At 35.9% G+C, this 22,807-nt stretch overlaps 1 protein-coding gene and 2 non-coding genes across 5 annotated transcripts in view; 2 read left to right on the top strand and 1 right to left on the bottom strand.

The window, feature by feature from the left end:
* The window catches only part of htt (huntingtin), a 595,026-nt gene that overhangs the window by 431,652 nt on the left and 140,567 nt on the right, over window positions 1–22,807 (top strand). The gene's annotated exons all lie outside the window — the stretch shown is intronic.
* On the top strand, window positions 11,725–11,798 carry TRNAA-GGC (transfer RNA alanine (anticodon GGC)). The gene has a single exon. It is a non-coding gene; the product is annotated as a tRNA-Ala (tRNA).
* TRNAA-GGC (transfer RNA alanine (anticodon GGC)) lies at window positions 12,694–12,767 on the bottom strand. The gene has a single exon. It is a non-coding gene; the product is annotated as a tRNA-Ala (tRNA).

Below are 22,807 nucleotides of genomic sequence, written 5' to 3' on the forward strand. Positions count from 1 at the left end.
TTAGCATACACCCAAAAGTTTTACATAAAAAATATATATGAATATAATTTGAATGAAAATTATAAGTATTATTTTTAATACCCACTTAAAGGTCAGTTTTTCTTCAAAATTCCTCCACGATGGCATCTCTCTCTTTAGGTAGATAGCCCTTGCATGCGTTACTCTATTTAATAAAAACTTAATCTGACCTATGTGCCTAACTACAAATATTTTAACATACATAATTTTATATTTATAAAACGTGTAAGACCAAAGTGATTATTTTTCAGATATATAAAATTAAAACGATGGGTTTAAAATGAGCAGCAGTAAAGCCTCTCCTCTAAAAAATTTTAAAAGGTACATGTTACAATAACATATGGATGTGAAAAAAATTTGTTTTATTTAAAACATTTTGACGTTTGGAAAATAAAATAAAAGTAGCGAATACTCTATCAAGGGTATCGAAAGACGTATACAATTTTAAATGTAGCGTAAGGTATTTTTCATTCTTTAAGCATAACATTTTTCTTAAAATCTATATTTTTGTAGTGCAATAGCTTATAATTTTATAAAACAAATTCATAATCAAAATCGCTGTTGTTAGTTATCAAAAAATAACCAAGATGTGATTTTTGCGTAAATGTCACTAAACTATACAAATTGCTATTATCCATCACACTATGAATGTTTCTTTCATGCGAAAGTGTCCCTTTTTCGATTTCTATGGAACTGTCTGTGTCGAAATACTATCAGAATCTTGTCAAGCGAGCTTCTGAATGTAAACAAAAAACACCCCATTTGGTGACCCAAGCTTCAAAGCAGTGCTTCACTTTTAGCGCGGGTTGGCCCCTCCTCCCTTTCCTACCTCCATGATTCCAGCTTTAACTTTTTCTTAGGTCCGATGTCTTAAACTGACTCTAGACTGATATTTCTGTCTTCGACAAACTATTTCAAAAAACGGTAAGACAACAGTAAAGCTTTCATATTTTATCCTTGGAAGACAGCACTTTAATGTTAATTTACGGTTATTTAATTAAATTAAATTTCATAGCAGAAGATATGAAAATCGTTTCACTGATATGTGTTATGACTTCTAATTGTTATTTCAAAAGGAAATGAATCAACAAGCTTAACATATTTGGCAAACGGCTGCATTCTGACCTTTTAGCTCATCTCATGTTTGATATTTCAGCGTTAGGCACAGATATTGCAATCAGCATTAACGAATAGTTAAAGCTTTGACACTGAAAATAGTTTAAAAAAAAAGATTTCTAAAACTAAACTTTCAAAGATTAATTCGAAGTAATTTATCTCGGGAAAAGAAAATTATATATGAAATGGAAGCATATGTAATATATATATATGTGTACACACACACAAAAAAAAAAAAATAATAATAATAATAATAATAATTTAATTAATTATGCAAAGCATTCCAATAAAATGAGAAAGAAACTCAAAAGACTGATTAGTAAAGTTAATAAAAATGTGTTTCTAAGAAATAAGATCGACTTAAATACGTAGGTCTCAAATTAGCTGGCTGCATAAGAGTTTTCTCCGTGTGTAACATGAATGAAAGCCAGCCTCCCTTAATAGGTCTCCCACAAAGGCATCCTTAGTTTATGAAAATAGTGCTTTGCCATAAGCTGTTAAACAAACTGAAAATGCGAAGCACTGATAAATTTTGATCATAATTTGTTGTGGTATGGTCGAAAATTTTATAATTAATAAAAACTTACTCCAGCAAACTGGAGAGCCGCGCGCGGCTCCCTTCATAATAAGCAGCAATAATAAAGCAATAAACGAAAGACAAAAATTTCCTTTCTAAACTATGGAGGCATTGTTTTTAGAATAGACATTGGCTATCGAAGCAGCATTAAAGACATATATGTTGAGAATATACTCTGCCAAGATATCTTACTGAATAAAATCATGGAAATAATAGAAGAAAAACAACGTGTAAGAAAAGGCAAAACTGTTCATGTATTCCAGACATTGTACGAACAGAAATAGGAAAATATAGAAATGAATATCATACAAACATAATCGCGAAGAATTTGGTAGATTTATGAAGAATCGTTTTTTAGATTATTTGATAAAGTTTGGATTTCAAATCAGAAATTCTACATTATTATCAATATTAAAGCCAAACAGCTATACAAATTTACTGAAATGATTGAAACCTTGTCACGGTACATAATAGGAATGTATTTTAAAGCTGAACGATAAACGATATAGTTGCTACAGAGAAATGACCTAAAGTGAAAAGGACAAGCAAATATCTGCAAACATCGAAATTTCTAAGCAATGAAATTGCTATAAAAATGCGTTTTTAAAAATTGTTCATAGTAAAGAAATATGAATTTTTAATTTACGTTTTATTTATTGAAAAACAGGAAGGGGGGAAAAAGATTTTTTTAACCTATTATCCTATTTTGTATGTATTAATTTTTCAGTTAGTTCGATTTTAAATAGTCTGGGTAAATGATGAACCGATTAGCCAGGCTGTAAAAGATTTTTGTTTTCAATTTAAGTTTAAATTATATTTTATTTTTAAGAAATTTCAATTCCATGTGAATTTTATTTTACCATTATCAAGTAATTTCATACTTGAAAGAAGTAGAGCAAAACTTGCTTTTTATCTTCCTCTTTAATTTTAAATTTTTAGCGCAAAGGAGCATTAACTCAGAAAAGCTATTAATTTCGTTTCGGCATTTTGCGTCGATTCACGATAAGCGTTCTTTCACTTTTCAAATTGTTGCCGTTAAATATTATCGCCCGGCACTGTATTTAAGAACGGTACCCCTGCTAAAAATGCCCCGTAGAAACCCATAAAATTTTTTACGGGGAATTGGCCTACGGGTACCCGTACAGCTCTGTGGGTACCCGTAGGCCAAATCCCCGTAAAAACCCACAGACAGAAACCCGTACAACTGTACGGGTACCCGTAGGCCAAATCTCCGTAAAAACCCATAGAAAGAAACCCGTATGGTTGTACGGGTACCCGTAGGCCAAATCCCCGTAAAAACCCATAGAAAGAAACCCGTATGGTTGTACGGGTACCCATAGGCCAAATCCCCGTAAAAACCCATAGAAAGAAACCCGTACGTTTGTACGGGTACCCGTAGGCCAAAGTCCCGTAAAAACCAATAAAAAGAAACCCGTACGATTGTACGGGTACCCATAGGCCGTATACCCGTAAAAACCCATTGAAAGAAACCTGCACGGCTGTATAGGTACCTGTAGGCGAAATATCCATAAAAAACCTGTAAACGGAAACCCGTACGACTGTACGGTTACGAGTAGGCCAAATCTCTGTAGAACTGTAGGCACTATAAACAAAATCCCAGTAAAAACCCATAGCCAAAAATCAAAACTTTATATGCATATCCATTGGCCAAATTTCTATTAAAAAAATGGATATTCCGTAGGGTAATGCTTTGTAAAAACCAGTAAACAAAAGCATGTACACCTATACAGGCACCCATACGCCAAATCCTGTAAAAACCACTACACAAAAATCCACAGACCTATAAAGGTACCTCTTGGAAAAATCGGTGCACAAAACCCTTAAACAGAACCAATAGCATTATACCATAATGGAGTATCCATACATAGAATCGTGCATAGAACGGGTATCCATATACAGAATCCCTATAAAAAACAATACACAAAAATAGAACTGTAAATCAAATTTCCATAAAAACATAAACCAGCAGAAGTACATAATTAGCACTGATGAAATGTACAGAACTAAATTGCGGAGAAAGCATGTAAAGTAATTTTAAATAAAACTCAATGCGAATAAATAAAAATTTTAAAATATCTAGAAGCCTACGAGCCCGTCCTTCTTAATGCATGTCAATATCTATAAACATATTACAAAATATTTGTATAAATTCTCTTTACAAAATTTTAAACTACCTTTATATAATTCTGAAAATAAAATGAATAGAAAGATAATAACCAAAGTCATGATTCACAACCATCGAATGATAAATGTACATATGCATATGTAAGAAAAATAAGGAATATGCAAAAGATTAAATTAGCAGCGTAAAATTAATTTTCCTTCTCTATTCTAAAAACAGTAATCTTTCTGCACTGCATCATTTGGAGATTAATTCATGTCATATGACTCTTACATAATTTGATGTTGTAAAAGAAACTAAAACTCAAACAGCCAATAGTAATTTTACAGCAGTATTAACTATCAAAGACGAGTAAAAATGCATTGAGAACCAAAATTAACTCGGTCTGAATTAAGATTTCACCCTTAACATAACACATTTGCTTTTTACGCTTTGTATTAACTGGATTGCAGTCTGTCTGCTCCTTGTTTCTTACTACACATTTATCAAAAATGTTAATTTTTGGAATAGGCATAAATAATGTGCCAATTTGTTTGTGGCTGCAACATATTTGCTGAAAGATAAGTTGAATTAAATCTACCTCAACTGCCAAATTTCTTATTCATTGTGGATTGGAGTTTCAACATCTCTAAGCCATGAAAATTCTTGCTGTTCATTACGGATTCAGCTGTTTGTATTCGACTACAGAATCTATTACATATATATATAATATCATTTCATTTGATGGTTGTGAATCATTACTTTGACTGTATATATATTATTGATTTCATTATAAATATATACATATAGTACTGTACCTCACTGCATATATTTGTATTTCAGTTCTTTAATTGGGAAATTAAACAATTGTATTTAATCACATCAGCTTGTTTAACAATTTGATACCTAATGAGAAATGTATTGCCAAAGGATGGTACTTTCTAGCATCTGCTTAAATTTTAAGTTACCTACAATGCACTAAACCAAATTTAAAAAAAAAGAAGAAACCCAAATTTTCAGGAAGAGAAACATTATTAACAAGCAAGCAAAAAGAATACGGGGCTTGCAAATTAGAAACTTAACATAGAGTTCAAATTTAGCATACTTGCTATCCCCTTAAAGCTCGCTTACCAATGATAGTAACACCCTGCAGCTTATTATGACATGCATACACATAGATGTTTTGCGTGGAAGAAAGGATGAATCCAAGAATATAATGTAGTGAAGAAATAATAATATACAAACACTGTGTCGACCCCTTATTACAATACTTTGAATGTTACCTGTATCTCTCAAAAGATAAATGAAACATGAAGATAACATATAATAAACTTAATAGTACCCAAAATACAATAAATTATATTGTAACAAAATGAATTTTAAAAAATTTACAAGTTTCAACAAATACCAATTCTCAACGCACAGTTCGGGAATTAAGAAAATATCTCATAGCGTATAATGTTTTATTCCGTATCTCACTTTTAGTGCTATATAATCTTCCACAGATTTTACATAAATAAAATCTATAACATAATGGGTATTTATAGTATATGTAGTTCTTGATGTAAAAAAGATTAACTTTTGTACTGTAAAAATTCCATCTATGTGAATAAGTATGAATATACTCATATACACATAATTATACTAAATAACTAATTTAATGAAACTAAATTCCTATAGAAAAATGGGGAAAGTGTAGAATCGCCCACTGCTTGGCGTGTTTTTAAGAATTGCATATACTCGGTATCCATGTACACATCGACCTATTTTCACTTAAAAAAAACATCTCAGAATTGCACAAAAATGACATTGTGCACTCCTTTGACTTTATTCATGTACACATCAACCTATTTTCACTTAAAAAGTCAAAAGAAAATTGACAAAAATCCAATTCCTTTTACTTTTGTACAAAGTGCCAAATAAATAAGTGGGCGATTCTGCACTTTACCCGAAAAAATATATAAAAATACCATTTACCTATATATATTAATAATTTATTATTACACAAGATTTTTCATATATCATCTCAAAGGAACATAAATTTAATTAAAGTGATGCATTATTGGAATAAATTTGAGTCAGTGTTTTACGTGCAAGTTATTTAGATTTCTATTATAGAAAGAATACTTGAAATAATGTATAGAAATATTATTTTGAACCATAAAAATTCTCAATAGTAAAATTTAAAGTACTGAAAAGGTAGCTATTGTTTTTGACAGTAGATTATATAACATAAAAATACCTCATGCCGAGCATTTTCTGAAATTACAATGCTAAATGAAATTGATATAGTGCAGTATTTAGCAATAATAACTTTTTGTAAACAAATGTGGCTATATTCGCTTAATTGTAATGACAGTAATTTTAACTGCATTTGTATAAGGCTGTACAGAAGATTTATTTATATGGGTTTTCATTCGCAGAGAACAACCGGATTCCCTGTGGAAGTGCTTCCGAAAATAATGTTTAAATATTACTCTAACTATATTTGAAAGCAATGCTATAACAGTGCCCTTATAAGACTCATGATCCGAAGAGCTTTGGTTTTAAATGTCTCGTAAAAACTTTCAATTACTTCTGCAAAATTCATACCCACGTAAAAATTACTACACCGAAGTCAATTGATTATACAGCAAAACGTTCCTAAAACAATCAACTCCACAATTCGAGATAATGCCAGTTTCCTGTAGCCTGACAAAACTATGAATGATTTTTAAGTCCTGTTATTTAATTATTGTCCTGACAAATGTGTCATTATCAGAGGTGGTCATTTAAGAAAATAACCACTATATGAGGTTTCAACTTAATGTAATTTTTTTCAAATAAATAATTCACTTTTTTTACTCCCAAGACTAGTACATTTAATATTACATAAATCTTATTCACAAATCTATTTCTATTTCAAAAGCAATTTATGAAAAACACGTTTGAAATTTTCTTCATCAAACTAATAATAATGAAAATTAAAGTATGCATAAAAATGATTATATGTGTTTTAACAAAATAGCACAAAATATTTAATGTAAAAATGTGGTTCTAGTCTCATACTTGTAAAGAAAAATAGACCAAAAAGAAAAAACAATGTAAGCTACTATGATCATCTAAATTTTCACATAATTTTAGTAGTGGAATAAAGATTCCTTAAGCTTGTATGTCTTGTCTACCCCATTCAATAAGTAATAAACACATTAAATACTTCAATGTTTATTTCATTAATAAAACTTACCTTTTTTGCTCGCGAAATATAATTAGTACATTTTTTAAAACATAAAAAAACATTCTTTTTGCTCGGCCACATCACGTTAGTCGAAAAATTCAAAATTGAATCATGCAAGATCATTTTTAAGTAAGGTATGCTCAAATTTATTAGTACATAGTATTCAAATGATAAAGCATCTACATGAACAAGCTTTAAAAAAGTATTTCTAAACTGTAATCAAAAAAATAAATTTTCCAAAATACAGTTTCAGTAGAATGCAAAAACTACATTTCTGCATCTGCACACTGAAACAAATTATCAAGCCTGAAATTATCACTTTTCAGTCTTTAAGCACATTGTTTTTCAGGATAAAAGTAAAGATAGAAAATCAATTTCACGCTCAGAAACTCCATTTCACAACTAGTCAGTTATCAGCAACGTTCTCTCAAACATTAGACACGATTACACGTGCATGGCTTTAGTGGTATATTCATAGTCAGTGCTGGTATTTTATTATTTATTACTAATTTCTAAAGAGTAAAACAGTAAAATTTGTAATACAGTAAATCCTAGTAAATAATATACTGCATTACTACAACTACGAAGAAAATAACACCACCATCACACAACAATAACTAGAGCGGCGCCATATTGCTTGTTTGGGAAACTTCTGAGAGTGGGGGAGGGAGGGGGAATTTTTTTTTTCACGTCAGCGTTAACAGGGAGAAAAGTTTTGCGATTGTGAATGAACTTGTTCGCGTTAAAGAGATGTTGGTTGATATCGGTGTTTATTTGTAATATCAGAAATGTAAGTGCTTATGTGTGTGTATTCAGAGAACCAACTCGTAGCAAAAACCACCTCCCTAAGACGACCGCCTCTGAAAGAAACCAGTATTTCTGAAAACATAAGTATACTTTGGTATTGAATATTCCCTCTGTAAAGCGACCATTCACAAAGAAAAGTCTGCAAGTGTGTCTGGTCGCCTTAGAGAGATTCATTCCGTAGATGCAATCTCCCTAAGACGACCACCTCTAAAAGATAAACGTATCTCTGAGAACGTATTGGTATTGAGCATCACCTCTCTAAGGCGACCACTTACAAAGATGAATTTTTATTTGCGGCTGGTCGCCTTGGAGAGACCTCGTTGTGTGTGGTGTATATGATTACTGTTATTGTTTCCGAAAAAAATTTAAATCAAATAAATAAGCATATTTAGTAAAAACCCTCTCTAAAACGACCACCTGCGTTTCCAGGTTACTTTGGTGATCTTAAAGAGATCATATTTTCATTCTGTTAATTTTATTGTTTACAAGGAGTATATTAACGTCAGATAAAAAAATAGCACAAACCCATATAAACCAACAAAAGATTTATTATTATATTGATACTAGTAAGTCAATATAAACCTATACAAACCAGTACAAAGTTCTGCCATTGAATGTTGGTTGTATGGGTGTCAATTGATACCAGTAAGAAAAACCCACAGAGATCAATAGAAACCAGTAAAAGTCAATAGAGACCAAAAAAAATTCTATAGGTACCAGTAGAAAGTTTTACTGGTTTCTATGGGTCATTTTGAAACCAGTAAAAAAAACCCACAGAGACCAACAGAAACCAGTAAAAGTCAATAGAAACCCATAAAATCTTATGGGTACCCATAAAAAGTTTTACTGGTTTCTATGGGGCATTTTTAGTAGGTACCTGTACTGAATTTAAAGGCATTAAATAATGAAAAGTCTGCATGAATGTATGTGTGTTTCCCGCACTGTGAAAAAACAAAGGTGCCCAGAGACTTCAAATTTTGAATAACGTAGTCATTCAAAATTCACTTCACTCAGATATAAGCATCTGGAAGCCTCAATATGGAATTGTTTTATTATCCATTTCAGATTTTGTAACACTTTAAACGAATTTTTTATTAACGAACTCAACGATTTCAAAGCGAGTAATAGCAACACTGTACGGGAAAAAAAAAAAAAAATTATCTCCACTGCGCGAGACTGTTTATCGGAAATCCTAAAGATATGCTATTTTAAATATTTTGCGATATTGCCGCTGGATTGAATTTTATGGTTTAGGTGAGAAGAATATGATATTTAATAAATAAAGGTAACAAGTAAAACGTTAAAAAAACGCCGGGCGTAATACAAAATTTGAAAGCTTTCAGGTTTTTTTTGGGGGGGGTTAATTAATTTTAAACATGATTAAATTCATATAAATTTTATTTCACTGTTGTTCGACTGCCCTCCAGAAGCCAAGTTTAGCAAGTTATCGCCAAATATGCAGTCGTGCGTTTGGAGTGGAGCAAACTGTTCATTCAGGCCAGTGCTGATAGCAGTCGGGTTACTTGCACGTGTTCCCGAATAGCATAGCACCCACAACGAGGTAATCCCAGATTTCGAATACTTCTCTGGTCGTCGTCATGATGAACGGTTATCTTGACAAGTTCAGCAGGTACTCTGACAACTTATTCCAGCACGTTGAGAATAATTCAAACTGACCTCTTCCTGAATAAAACACAAGAACGTTTTTCCGTCACCGCACCGCAGCGTCTCTTGAAGGGTATGTGACAGATTTGGTAGATCATTCACACACAGAAAAGGAAAAAGAAACGAAAGCAATAAAATGACCGCTTTTTACTGAATTCACTATAAATTTTCACTTTAGTGATATTTGTCACAAATGGACGCTAACTGGTCATGAACAAGCATTCCAAATTTTCGGCCTATTTTCCTCCTTAACGTAAATAAACACAGAACACTAAAAAAGGGACGTAAGCTCTCAGCATGCAAACATACCATTCATTAAATAGACGCTGGGCGTTTGAAGAAAAGCCGAAAACACGGAGTTCAACTGTCGGGATGCGGAGTATTGCCTTCTGTTTTAATTCTGCCCGATAAAACCCAACCAAAAATAGTACTTTGCGCAGTTACACTTTTATACCCAACAATCTGGCCTGGCTGAAGCAGAGAAAAGAAATAGTCAGCTCCAATTATCATGTCTATTTGCTTCGGCGCACTGAAATTCGGATCTAAACTTCTTTTTTCCTATCTGACTCAAAATCCACGGCAGTGGCGTAGCGAGGGAGGGGCAAGGGGGTGCATGATGCCCAGAGGCGCCAAATGGTCTCCAAACAAGATTTTCTGGAAAATTTTAGTTTTTATTTTGGTCGGTTTCTGGAAAATATATTTAAATTTAATAACTATTGTAATATAATTAATTATTTATTTTCTTGATTTGCCTGATAAAATGTGTAATAAAATGTTTGCAGTACATCAACCAAAACGTTCTTTCTGACCACTTTATTTCTCCAAGGTAGAGATATTTGTATTTTTTTAAACGAAATGCACGTATAACTTCCGCTTTTTATTTTAACCCCTTAACTGCCGCGGGCGTATATATACGCCTTGCTCAGCCGATGCGTTAACTGCCCCAGATGCGCAGCCGATGCGTTAACTTTGCGAATAATTTTAGGTGTAGCAGGGCAAAGCAAATGATAGCAGTTTGGAAGGACGTATATATACGCCTGGGGCAGTTAACGCATCGGCTGAGCAAGGCGTATATATACGCCCGCGGCAGTTAAGGGGTTAAAACGATAACACGGCCTTGTCCCGAATTTCTCAAACATATCCAGTTTCCAAAATCCGATTCCATAATCTGGAAATGACATTTTCAGAAAATCCTAACCCTTCCGCTGCAATGGATTGCGTTCGACTCTCCTGTAAACGACTGATTGCCTTCCTGGCTACCGATTCAGTTAAGTAATCTTGCTGAGACATCGTATATTCACTGCTACGAAGCATTCAACGCATGTCAATTATTTTTAATCCCTTATTACAAAAGGAATACTGCAGGTCGCTCCTTACTCCTTATCTAAAACGCATAGTTTTTGGACGTCACAGACTAAATTTGCATATTCCCAACTTTTTAAACGTTATAATTTTCCTTTATAATCTCTTCTATTTCCTTTTGTTCAAAAAGGTTATCGATTATATGGTTATTTCATACCGAACCCACAATATCCCCTAATTGTTTTGAGCAGTGAATGTGACTGCATGACGTTACTCCATAGTAGAAAAGAAACGGAACCTAAAACTCCACTACAGAGCTATAGAGAAAATGTTTTTCCAAACCTAAGAGTCGCACTTAAAATACTACTTACTATTTCATTATCAAATGCTAGCTATGAATTTTCGTTCAGCAAGTTAAAATAAATTTTCACATATTTACAATCAACGATGGGAAAAGATCCCCTAAGTCATCTAGCATTTTATGCGTGGAAAGAGAAAAATTTGAAAGGCTCGACTTTGATGAAGTAAATGATAAATTTGCTTCATCCAAGGTAAGAAAAATGTATACATAGTAATTAATTGTGTTTCATGTATTATATTATTATTAATAATTATAAGTGCCCGACCAAGTCCAGGTGCACGTGATTGAAGCGAGATAAGGGCAAATTAAATTTTTTAATTTGGCTGGTGGTGTGTCTGACAATTTTCGATTTTGGGCACTCCAAGCGCGAACGTATCCAGTTGGCTATGTCCTTTTGCATACTAGGCCATACGAAACGTTGCTGTATATACGAAACGTTGCTGTATATACGAAACGTTGCTGTATCAGTTTCCTCGAAGCCTTGATGCCAGGATGTTCTGAATCCCGTTTATAAGGTATTTCTCCCGCTTTCCTAGCGTGCCTTCGTGGTGTAGTGGTTCTGCACGCTGGGCCGGCACTCCAGAGGTCCGCGGTTCGATTCCCGGCGAAGGCGGTCGCTAATTTTTCAATCTCTCTCTTGCTTCCAAATATCCTAATGTCTCTACAGTGGCGCCCGAACTAAAAGGGGTGTTGGATGAGGATTCTCCACACCCAGGATTTGACGATTGGGTCTCCTAAAAACCCCAATCGCCCTTTAAAAAGGGAGTATATAAGGTATTTCTCCCGCTTCCCTAGCGTTCTGAATCCCGGTGGTATAAACTGGTTCTGAATCCCGGTGTTGTTCGTCCGCAAAGGCAGCAAAGTTTATTGGCGAAGGAACGGCTAGTTCTTCAATACGAGACAAGGTGTCTACAACAATATTCTGCGAACCCTCAATATAACGGATATCTGTTGAAAATTGCGCTATGAAATCTATGTGTCTCATTTGACGAGGAGAAGCTTTATCCGAACGCTGTTGAAAAGCGTAGGTTAAGGGTTTGAGATCTGTGAATTTCATGAAAACGCGTCCCTATAGCATATGTCGAAAATATTTAACAGCTTCATAAATTCCTAATAATTTGCGATCGTAAGTGCTGTATCTGGTTTGCGCTGGTGAGAGTTTTGATGCGTTCAACGTGTGGAAACATTAGGTTATTTATTTATTTATTTATTTATTTTTTGGAAGCAGAAGAGATGAAAAATATGCAACGCCTTCGCCGGGAATCGAACAGCGGACGTCTGGAGTACCGGCCCAGCGTGCAGAACCACTCCACCACGAAGGCACGCTAGGGAAGCGGGAGAAATACCTTATATACTCCCCTTTTTAAAGGGCGATTGGGGTTTTTAGGAGACCCAATCGTCAAATCCTGGGTGTGGAGAATCCTCATCCAACACCCCTTTTAGTTCGGGCGCCACTGTAGAGACATTAGGATATTTGGAAGCAAGAGAGAGATTGAAAAATTAGCGACCGCCTTCGCCGGGGATCGAACCGCGGACCTCTGGAGTGCCGGCCCAGCGTGCAGAACCACTACACCACGAAGGCACGCTAGGAAAGCGGGAGAAATACCTTATAAACGTAGAGTGATAATGGTTTCGATGCGGAAGGATACTGCAAATTTGTTGCCGAAATTAAATCATTTTTGCATTTTTGGAACGCTTCGCGAGATTCTGTGGTCCAGGTTATAACACGTTTATCGTTTTTCTTGCTTCCAACCAAAAATGAATTTAGAGGTGCTTGTATGGTTCCTGCATGAGGTAAGAAACGTCGATAAAAGTTGAGCAAGTCTTTCACTGTAGATGGTTCGGGCATATCGCGGATAGCGGGGACTTTATCTGGAAGGGGTCGAACGCCGTCAGTGGAAATTTCATGACCAAGAAAGGATACTCTTGGTTGGCCAAAAACGCATTTGGAAGGATTAAGACCGACACCGTACCTTTGAAAACGTTCAAAAACTGTTCTCAAATGTGATAGGTCTTCTTGCTCTGAAGAGGAGGCGATTAAGACGTCATCAAAATAAGATACCCAAAAGTCGAGGCCGTTTCACACCTGATTCATAAACGTTGGAACGTTTGAGCAGCATTGCATAAGCCGAAAGTCATGATCGGAAACTCAAATAGTCCGAAAGGCGTAATAACCGCACTTTTTGGAATATCAACTGGGTTAACGGGCACTTAATGATACGCCCGCTCAAGATCAAGGGTTGTAAATATAGCGTTTCCCTCTAAAACTTGCATACAGTCTTGAATGTGCGGGACTGGGTAACGATCAGGAATTGTAGCTGCATTTAACCAGCGATAATCGCCACTTACCATTTCGTTTCCGAACTAGATGAAGCGGACTGGCCCATGAACTTTTTGAAGGACCCCAAATTCCCTGTTCCATCATGTATTGAAATTCCTCTTTGCCGGCTTTATGTTTGTCCGGAAGTAAGCGTCTTGGTTTAGCGGCAATTGGAGGTCCGGTAGTTTCAATATAATGTAGTACATCGTGCTTGGGTTCGGAAATACCCATAACTGGGCGCGTGTTTGTAGGGAATTCTCTGAGAAGTTGATGCCATGAGGAGTTACCCGAAATCAGTTTAATGCTCAAATCTTGACTATTGCGAATTACTCCCGGATGTGTTAAGCTGGTTGTGTAATCTATCAAACGGCGATTCTTAAGATCGACGAGCAAAGAAAATTTTTGAAAAAGTCAGCGCCAATAATAGGACTTGAAACAGTAGCAATAATTAATGGCCATTGGAAGTTGCGGCGCAATCCTAAATCAAGAGATATCAGGCGTTCACCAAAAGTTGGAATAGGAGTTCCATTTGCTACATAAAGTTGTAACTTGGTAAGGCGCTTTTGTTCTCGAAAATGTGGTGGAACGACAGAAACATCAGCCCTGGTGTCTACAAGAAACCTTAAGCCCGAATTCATTTCGATGACGCAAAGGCGTGCAAAATTCCGGCCGCTGTCGTTCACAACTTCGAGCAACGGCCTTTCTCGTTTCCCTGGTCGTTTTAACGACACGTTGAACGGCATTTGTTTGCCTTGTTTCCAAAGTTTTGGTGGTAAAAACAAATACCCGTAGGAGGACTTTCATAACGTTTCCTCAGTGGGCTACGATGTGTATTTCAACCACGTGATGTGGAGCGGTTGCGCTGAAAGGATTCAGCTTGGATGTTTACTAATTGAGCAACCTGTTTGGACAAATCACCAATTTGACCCTGTAACGCCACAATACCTGGATCAGGAGCCTGCACTGCGTGTATTTGCGCTGGAATGGCCAGCTCGTGAATTTTATCAGCGATTTTGGGAAGATTTTTTAAGTGGTTTTACTGGTCGCTAAAACGGTTTGCATGTTAGATGGGAGTCTATTCATCCATAATGTTTTAAGAATATTATCCGTTAGGTTACCGGGGGCTAAGTCTGACATTTTAGACAGCAATTGAAAAGGCCTCATATCACCCAACCGTAAATCGTGCAACAACTGCTTGATTTTAACTGTCTCAGATTCTTCATAAACAGAAATTAATTTTTTTTTTTTTAAAGATTTGTATTTGTCCGTCGCCGGTGGATTCAAAATTGTTCCACGAGCTGATTGCAGTACCTCTGATTCTAAGGTCCCAATCATATTATGTTTCGGCTACGCGGGACTTGACGTCGAAAGGGACAATTCTCAAAACCCGCACGATTCTCAAAACCGCACAGGAAACACACGTAGCTAGATTACCATTTTCACTTACTACAAAGACGTTGAACGCCAAACAGTAATCGATTATCGCTCAAATTGGGATCACGTGATCCTTCAGAAGCAGAACTTTCGTCTGATTGGTTGTCTGTACCCGGGACTGAGGTCCAGCCGAGACATGTTCGGTGAGGTTTGAAAAAAATCCTGCGTCGCCGCAACATTTTTCCGTAGCTAGGCGGAACTTCGCTTCCAGCGGGGCTCTTTTTTCTAGGAATACTCCCATTTAAACCAGTGCTACCAGAATCTCGTTTCTCAGAAAAGTCCCGTCTAGCAGGGACTGTAGCCGTATGTGATAACCTCTTAACGCGGCGATCGCTGTATAAAATTGAGTTTCCTCGGCAGTAATGTGACTCAACGCGCATCCAATTGAATGAACCATAACGATGGGTCTCGGTGACAAAAGGGCAGTGGCTTAACTACCACTTGTGTCAATTGTGAAGCAGCATCGTTGTCAACCACTTTAGATCAATCAAATATGCACAATAATAATATGTATAGAAAAATAATCAATATGTATATAGTGACACAGTTTCTTGGTACTTGAAATCAGAGAAATTGGAGGCTCAAATGCAGCAGACGATACGTATATATCCGCTGAAATTATGACAGAAATATGTTGACTCACCGGAATGCGGCACCACGCTTGAAATGTCTCACTTGCATCTCATCACAATGGATAACTTACTGCTACTCAGAATTTTGACATATAAACTCATATTCGTGCAACACTGAAGGTTGCTATTCGTAATAAATACGAGTCACCAATTATGGAAGTAAAATTTTTTTAGACAGATCATTAAATAATTATAACAATTGAATAGAATAAATATTATTTTGTTTTTGGTTGCTATGGGTTACCAGACCGGCAGAGTTGAGTTGTAGTAGGCGTTGCCACATATCTATTTATCTATAATGTATATTAAACTTTTAATTGTTTAAAAACTGTACTTTTTAAAAACACACATATAAATATGTAAAATAAATAAAACCTTTTTAACTAATTCTAGATCATCGTATGTCTGATTTTTCCGCCGACACAGATGCATTTCCGAATCCAAGCCTAGTGTAGTTAGGTAGTGACTATTCTTAATATATTTTTAGTATGTTATGGCATATTCAGCATTTTATTATTATTTGCTTTTTAACTAATTCTAGACCAACGTATGTCTGATTTTTCCGCCGACACAGACGCATTTCCGAATCCAAGCCTAGTGTAGTTAGGTAGTGACTATCCTTAATATATTTTTGGTATGTTATAGCATATTCAGCATTTTATTATTATTTGCATTATTTTCTTATTACGAATATATTCTATATATTATATTACTGAAAGTTTTTTTTGTGGAGGGGGCCGCCACAAAGGTATTTTGCCCCGGGCGCCAATTATGCTTGCTACGCCACTGATCCTCGGCTAGAAGTGGACATCACCAACCGCTGTAGTGTCGTAAGTGCGATTGCGGGCAACGTCAACATGAAGGTATTGTCACCGGCCACGGTGCGATTGCTTATCCAGTAGGTGTTTGGAAGCGACATGCAGGTATCTCAGTTCATCGGGAGAAAAATCGCACTTACGGCACTCCTGTTTCTTATTATTGAGTTTTATATTCTTCATTCTTTAGGTTTTTTTTTTTTTTTTTTTTTTTTATCGCCATGTATTATTTTTAAAGAAATAGCATAAAGACTATGAAAAAGTATGGCAACATAGATCAAGGGATGCTGCCACGAAATGTTATCGCCGTATATTATTTTTAAAGAAAAAAGCATAGCGAATATCGAAAAGTATAGGCAACTCTTAATACTCTGTCTGGAATTCTAAGCATATGTTATTTTTAAATGTTTTGCGATTTTGCCATTGAATTTTATGTGGCGTAAGTGCGAACAAAGTGAAGTTTAATAAATAAAGACAAAAAGTTAATATTAAAAAGTAAAAAGTGTTATGTAAGCCAGCTTAGTAAGAAAATTGAACATTGATATGATGAACTAAGAAAAAAAGACTAAAAAAATAGAAAAATATATGGCAACACTTAACATTCTATCAGGAATACTAAAAATACGGTGCTTTTAAAAATTCTTTGATTTTACTGTTGACTTTTATGTGTCAGGAATTCGAAGAAAGCCAGTTTTAAAGCTGTGACCGCGGATACAAAATTCACAAAAGCACAGGGAGGGAATAGGGAAGTACCTTTTCTTCCTCAGAAACTCGCAGATGAAATTCCAGTTTCTGGCGATAAGAACGTTTCCCGCGTATATTCAGGATAAAAGTGAACGCATTCAAGGATTCTACGTTCGCAGGGTTAATAATTAAATTAAAAAGAAAAACAAAAATGTGTTAGCAGGTTTGAGTCCAAAAGCAGACAGAGATGCGAGCTCAATGAGAGAATAAAAATATTAATTAAATATTAGCTATTAATTTCGTTTTGGCATTTTGCGTTGAAAACTTTAAATGTCGGTTCACTTTTCGAACTGTTGCCACAAAATATTACGTTAAATATTCTTATAAAGAAAATATTAAAAACTGTATTATATTTAAAAAAAATTAAATAATGAAGAATCTGCATAAATGTATGCATGTTTCTAGCATTGTGATAAAATGACGGTACGTAGAGCCATCAAATTTTGAATACTGTACGTTTCTACCCGAATGTGGGCATCTGGAAGCCCACACTTGGAATTTGATGTATTATCTGTTTCCTTAATTTGTAAAACTTTAATGAATTTTTGATTAACAAACTCAACAATTTCAAAGCGATCAATCGCAATACTGTACGAGAAAAAAAATATTTTTATCTCCAGCACGCGAGACTGTGTATCAGAAATTCTAAAGACATGCTCATTTTATAATTATTTTGCGATATAGCTGTTGAACTGAATTTTATGATTTAAGTGCGAAGAACAAGATATTTAATAAATAAAGGTAACCCACGAAACGTTAAAGAAGCGCCCCTTTGGGCGTAATGTAAAATCTGAAAGCTTTCAGACTCCCCTTCCCCCCTGATGGTGTGGCGGTCTTGATATTAGATCATTCTGGATAGTGGAATTTGAGAGTTATAGTGGGAGATGTTCATAATCCAGGAACCCTTTTTTTTTTTTTTTTTTTTAACTGGCACTTATACAGGAAAGAACTGCTGATAGCTGCTGTGCAGGCCCCCCCCCCTTTTTTTTTTTAAATCATTTCGTGATCTTTAAATCTTTTGAAAACAATCTGTGACTGACGATCAGGTTCCCTTTTATATAAAAAGACGAGGGAGATTTGACATGAGAATTCATATACGCGTGAATGAAGTTCTTTTAATTTAGTCTCAGAAAGGTTGGTGTTTTTATTTAAACTGTTGCATGTTAAAAACATTGTTTTTTTATTACTTTTCTGAAAAACTTCATGTAGATATACATGTTTGTTACCATTCGTTTTGGAATATAATCTGAATGCGTAATCAGGATGATTCAAAATTCCACTGACAAAATGGAAGGAAAAGTTTGGCATAAGGAAAGAAACAAATATTACTGAGAAACAATGTGATGAAATCGCCATTTGCAGGTGGGATTCCTCCCTAAAAGTAGTACACAACATAAGCATAACAATCAAGAATCAACCAACAACATTTTATTTACAATATAATTACACGTGGAAGGAGGATAGTTTTATGCACAGCTTTGCAGGATATTGTTACGAAATGTACAGGCGCGGTGAGATAGCTTTCCCGCAAAGCAGTTTTAGGGTTGCCATAAATTGGCAAAGGAGGGCAGGGTTGCCACATTTGGCGACAAAATTGGCGATATACCATGGGCGGTTGGAGAACCTTCTGGAACGAATTCTTACCGGTTTAGCCCAGAACGTTCTCGAACACAAGCCGAAAGCTATATAAACCCTGCTGGTCCGCAGTCAGTGAGTGTGCGTCTCTCATCGAGTGAGTGTGTCTCAGAGAGTGTGCCTCGTCTAGCGAGCCGTGCGGAGTCGATCGAGTTGACACCCGGGAAGCGAGTGCCGAGTGGGTCGTCGAGTGCATCGAAGAGTCTCTTAGTGTATCGCGGTTAGTGCATCTCGAGAGAGCGTGTTGAATTCCGGGAACGACTGAACCGAAGAGTCGGAAGCCGTGCTCTCTGTGTCGTCGAGTGCATCGCGAGTTGTCGCGTGGAGAGTCTCGAGAGTACGTGGAGTTCCGAGAACGACCAAACAGAGTCGGAAGCTGTACTCTGATGCTTTGCGGTGAAGCTGTCTCCACCGTTATTGCCCGACAGTGTGAAGGCTCTGTCGCTGATTGTTTCAGCGTGTTTATAGTAGATCTTCGACGACTCTAAAAAGTGTTATTGGAGCTGTCCTGATTAATATTGGCTAAATAAAGTGGGTTTCGATACTTCATCAAGTAGTGTCGTCATTATTCACTCCAAATCCATACGAACCCCGTACGAACGTGAAGGAAGAAAATAACGTCTAATATAAGAAATAACTGGTGTTAGAAAAAGAAAAGAAAAACGCAACAATATGTTTAAAGTTTCAACCATATGCACAGAACAATGATGTTGGATCAGTTGGTACACATTCTAAAAACTGGCTGCTTCATCTCACGTGCATCCATTTACTGCAACAATGCTTCCTGCTAACTGCTCATGAGAGGAGTATTGTTTATGGATCCTTTGCAATAACATCACTCGATCACCGGTATACAGCCAACCAGCAGAGTAACTGAAATGTAGAATGTCTACATTTTTTTGCAATCTCCTTTGCTTTTGACTGAATTATGGGTCCACTTAAAGGTATATTAGAAGCTCGCATATGAACTGAACGATTCTAGAAGTCAAGTTTCGTGATCTTAGTACTTAGCACTGCGAAGTCTCTTAAATTTGATTCCAGAACCTGATGCAGCAGCATTAAGAATTTTTGCACGAATTTGTAAGTGTTGTGGATAAGGTAGATTTGACAATTTCATAATTTTCGACAATTGCACTTGTCTTCAATACACCACGGCCTACTTCTTCTAGGACTTTTAGTCCTGTTTTCGGATCTGTGCCTGTCTTCTTCCTCTTGGCCATGAATCATTCTCTTGTTGCTTTCAATTTAACGTTAGTTAACGTGTCCTGAAAGCTTCCAGTGTGCCATCTACAGGTCTGATGAACAGTGCCGCTGGAACTTTCTGAGAATAAAGACATGCACTGAAAATTCATATGTAACTAAACTACAGTCCACTATATCTATGTAAATAATTTATTGTAAATGCATTTCATTGAAATTTTAACTGGAATTATTTATTAAGTATGCTGTGTCCTACTGAGTTATAGAAAGAAGAGAAGATACTAACTCTCCCCGGTGAGAAGAAGACAGGTAATTAATTTAACTTGATTAATTCAGAATTATTCAGGATTTAACGTTAGCCGAACTAACTAAGTTTTAAAGAATAAAAAAATGAACTTCTAAACACAGAATTGCGTTTGTTGATTGAAGCTTATTGTTAACGCCATTGAATTTTATGGATTTAAAACCATACTACATATTTCACCATCTGTTAGCTCATGATTGAGATATTGTCATCACAATGAAAAACTTCTGTTATATCATCTTTTTTCATAAAATCCATTAATAAAAAAATTCACTTTTAGCCTGTGGTATTTGAAAATTTCCAAATTCGTGGCTTTTCTCATCCCCCCCCCCATGAAATATGGCGGTATACCCCCATAAAATATAAACTGCGCAATCAATCTTTCCCTCTTTGCCTGCCCATTGCCGAACTGAGCGAATAAAGGTTATAGAGATTTTAACTCGCGCAGTTAGATCATAACTTGTAATAGGTGTCCCCAAAATCAACCGCAGAGCAAGGTAGAGAAAGATTCCTCGGACAGTGTAACCAAGTTCATCTAGCGTACTGAAACATTACCCCCTCTGTCTCATTTCCCTCCAATCTACAACAGCAGGTGGAAAAAAGGCTACATACGAGCGTAATGATAAAAAGAATGATGGCAACTAAATGACGACATATGAGCGCAAAGGTAAAGTATATTGCGATGGCTATATGGCGATACATAAGTGCAATGGTACATTGTGCGAGGATGGGGTGACATATTAGTGCAGAAGATTAAAGTATCTGCAGACATATCCTCCCAGGAGCTTGGAATAATCCGCACAGCAGAACTTTTGTTAAAATGTTTTAAATTTCTTGAATGGTTATAGAGAATTCTTGAATGGTTATAGAAATTTCTTGCATGGTTTAGCATAGATCTTGAAAGACTGCTTTATGTCTGCATTTCAATGTGCTGTGCACTCTGATACCCATTGGCAGAATGGCGGCTATATGATTTGAAGGAAAGAATAAGACAGAGATACTCTCTTTTACTAACATTTTTTAAGTGAATTACGATTTTGGTACGATTTTGTATCATCCAATTTCAAATGGTGTTCAGCCTCAGGTATGAAATGATTTTCAAACCAATCATTCATTAATGTTTTTTTCATGCATCTTTTATTTAAACAATTAACATGGAAGATTTTTATTCCTTTAAATACCCTATGCCTTGTATTTTTTTCTGATGATGAAAAGTTTATATTTGTGCATTCGTGCAATATTTGCACATGCCAAAATAGTTAGCCTCACTTTGGAATCATTGATACTATTTGCGGCCTCTCTGCAGATGTCGCAATGCAGTGAAATATTCGCATGCGGTGCATCTCCATCTTTGTGTAGCAGTTTTGATAGCCATCAGTGCTTTCATTCTTGAAGCGAAGGCTTCCCCAAATAAACTCGTATTGGTGATTTTGTAGGAAGAGGTGTTATAAAGTAGTGAAAATGTATAATTTTATTTTATAATACATAAATATTCATTCGGTACTCAGAGCTCTCATCTTTGGACAGAAGTTTTGATTTTCAAACGTACGGACAGTATATAAATATGTAATATTGTTACGAATTTTGTATAATGTAGCGTGGAAAGTCTGAAGAAGTTAAGCTTTTTCAGAAAAATAAGAGTACAGGGGCTAGTCTATATAACTCTGAGTAAATCGCTATCTCCCTAAATTGGCGAGGTATCGCCAAACTGGCAGTGGTTTTGACGACTAGTTTTTGCTGTCATATTTGGCGAGAAATCGCCAAAAGTCACCAAACTTGGCTTCCATTTGGCGACATTTTGGTCCGGTCCCTGTATAACTATAATTGGTACTGTAATTGATTCCTATGTGTAATTGTAACCGTATAGACCTTCCAGTAATTTTGTGAAATGGAAGGTACTAAAGTTTTCTCGGCGGCTGGGCTAAAACAGCATCAGTTCTCAGTGTTTTCAGTTCAGAGTGGACTTGGGAGTACTGAGATATCTTCGTGTGAGTTTACTCTTTAGATGCGCTTTGCACTGCGTTGTGTTTAAGATTCTCAGTAATCTGAAGTGTGATCACTGATTTTGCTCCGTGATACTGAGGGGGTACGAGTATTTTTGAGGAACGTTCCAGAGTTCTAAAGTGTTTCTTTTGATTAAATAAATTTTATCAAGCTACCATCGGTTCTATGTGCCTTCCATTCACTTTCAACCCGTACGCACGCAACAATTTTTGGTGTGAGAAGTGGGGCTGAATATGGGTGACAAGAGCGATGGAATAGCAACTATGACAGGTCGTGGCAGCCTTTTCTGTATTCAGATAAGTGATGAAATCCTAATGAAAGTCCGTTAAAAAGAGATGATAGTCGGCTACGAAAAGATGAATGCTGATCAAGAAAAGATTGAAATAGATCAGGAGGAAATGAAAAGAGAAATTACTGCCATAATAGAAGACGAATTCGGGGTTCTGGAAGGCAGAACAGACACGATTAAAGACAAATTTGGAGAAATTCAAGAAAGAGTTTCTGCTGTCGAACAACAAATCGGTGACACAGTTT

The sequence above is a fragment of the Stegodyphus dumicola genome, chromosome X1 (assembly GCF_044657685.1).
Source record: "Stegodyphus dumicola isolate Sdum_Otavi_A_Nest chromosome X1, ASM4465768v1".
In the NCBI taxonomy this organism is placed as follows: domain Eukaryota; kingdom Metazoa; phylum Arthropoda; class Arachnida; order Araneae; family Eresidae; genus Stegodyphus; species Stegodyphus dumicola.